This window comes from Octopus bimaculoides, chromosome 8 (assembly GCF_001194135.2).
Source record: "Octopus bimaculoides isolate UCB-OBI-ISO-001 chromosome 8, ASM119413v2, whole genome shotgun sequence".
Taxonomy (NCBI): domain Eukaryota; kingdom Metazoa; phylum Mollusca; class Cephalopoda; order Octopoda; family Octopodidae; genus Octopus; species Octopus bimaculoides.
In genome coordinates, this window is record NC_068988.1 from 6,835,877 (window position 1) to 6,838,621 (window position 2,745).

Consider the following 2,745-nt stretch of genomic DNA (forward strand, 5'->3'; position numbering starts at 1 on the left):
TATCCATCGATCAAATCATATATATGTATATATATATATATATATATATATATATATATATATATATATATATATATATATATACTCCTTTCAGCACAAGGCCTGATATTTTGAGGGAGAGGGCTAGTCGATTACATCAGTCCCAGCATGTAATTGGTACTTATTTCATCGATGCCGAATGGATGAAAAGCAAAGTCGACTTAAGCAGAATTTGAACTCAGAACATAAAGACGAACGGAATACCATTAAACATTTTGTCCGGTGTGCTAACGATTCGATCACTATTAAAATGCTTAATTGTATTTTAATTCACACTCTTGGAGGTTATGTTACTTTTCGTTATTAACAATTTGTTTAAACTATTACTGCCATTTGTCTTAAATATTCCTTTTATGGAAATGCTGAGAAAGCCATGTGAATCGTTGCTATTTCAGTGTTTTCCGCACCCCCAAAGGGCGTTTTCTTGCAACAGAAGTTTTAAATTGCGTCAATAAATAATCAAGATCAACTTATAATTAGCATTTTAACTGTGTTTCTACGTTTGTCAAATCTCAACGAAGTATTGGTTTATGATATTGATGTTTGACATCATACAGGGTGCGTCGCACAATCGGGAATAAAGCAAACCACAATGGGACAAAACAAATACAGTAAATAGAAAGTAATACGAACAGCAGGCTTCCAAAAATACGACACATGAAAGACCCAAGGCATTCAAGAGAATTACACTCAGTCACGAAAACGACGTCATACCAAGATCAGATGATTTATGTCTATGTTACCAATAAGGCTCACGATGAGGGCCCTGTTAGTTTCATGAAACCTTGCTTCCGCTGTTCGATCTTCCTCAGGTCATATGTTGCTAGTGGGTCACATGATCACACGGATCTTGAGAGTCTGGTCATGATATGACCTCCATGAACCTAAAATATGTACCCAATGTCCTTGTGCTTTGGCCCTTCTCGGATCGCTGGGGTTTGAGTATATTCAGTATAGCAGACAACATAAGAAAATTAATTATCTTAAGCATGGAGAAATGGAAAGTAGGTCTCTACTCAGGTGACACTGTCTAAGGGAAACTTGATATCAAGAGGGGAATTTTCCAGGGGGATTTCTTATCCCCTTTAATATTTGCATTATGTCTGATCCCACTCAGTTTAGTATTAAGGAAGTCAAAGGCTGGGTGTCAATTCAGAAATAGTATGGGAAAAATTAACCATTTGCTCTACATGGATGATCTGAAGCTTTCTAATAATAATGATAATAATAATAATAATAATAATAATAATAATAATAATAATAATAATAATGATGATGATGATAATAATAATACTAATGGTTTCAAATTTTGGCACAAGGCCAGCAATTGCAGGGCAGGGGATTTGTCGGCAACATCAATCGCAGTACTTAACTGGTACTTATTTCATTGGCCCTGAAAGGATTAAACAGGAAATCGACTCGGCGGGATTTGAACTCAGAACGTAGAGACAGCCGAAACGTATCTAGAGCGCTTTGCTCGACATGCTCACCGCTTTAATTAAAATGCTGGCTGGCTTACAGTGGAGCATCTTTCATCATATGTACAACTGCTTTATCAGAGCAGGTCTTGAGCTAATCGAAAAAAGAAAACGACAATAATCCACTAACGACACCATCAGAACTAACTCGTAGCCAAAAGCGAATACTCCACATATTATACAACAACAACAACAACAAGAACAACAAGAACAACAACCGCAACATCAATAATGGCAAATACTTTTTCTTTGATCGTTCTTTGATCACAAGTCTGTAATTATTTCATAACATCATAATTGTACATTTAGATTTAATATGGCGGAACAACAAACAAAAGTTTCAAATTAGGAAAATGTGGCCGGTAATTTTTATGAAGATCAATAAAAATAATAAAATAATTGCATAGATATTATACCGCAAAAGAAAACAAAATGAGCATTAGATACATACATTGGTTGTTAGTATGTGCATTTTAATTCCTTATGCGTAGATTGGGCCAAACGCAAAATTTTAATAACCCACATTTGGTCTATATTAGATATTAATGTTTCCTAATGTTACGCAAAGTGGAGGCAGATGGTTTAGTGGTGAGAGCAGCGGACTCGCATTTGAGGGATCGCAGGTTCGAATCTCAGACCGGCCGATGAGTGTCTATGAGCGAAATACCTAAGCCCCACGCGGCTCCGGCAGAAGGTAATGGCAAACTTCTGCTAACTCTTTCGCTACAACTTTCTCTCACTCTTTCCTCCTGCATCTAACAGCTCACCTGCGACGGACCGGTGTCCCGTCCAGGTGAAGACTATGTAAGCATTTTATCTGATCAAATTCAGTTCATGGTTGCGGAACTGTTTCCGGTGGTAAACGCAATATTTCAGGATGATAATGCACCAATTCACAATTTGTACGAGTCTATTACCTCGTAGAATTCAAGCTGTAATTACTGCCAAGTTGGCAGAAAATAAAAGTCGATGACAGGTGTAGAAACAACAAGCAGGTGTAATAATTTAACCCCATTAATAATAGAAAAGTCTTTTACGTTTCAAGCCTACGCTCTTCGACAGAAAGGATTCAGAGGAAATAAATAGACAGAATGGGGAAAAAACGGAGAGAGAAAAAAAACAGTGTATAGTTCAGTGGTCCAACATGGCGCATATATATATATAATTTTCCAGAGTTTGAAGTTTCTGTCTCTTTTAAATATACAAATTTAAAAGTTAAAAACCTTGA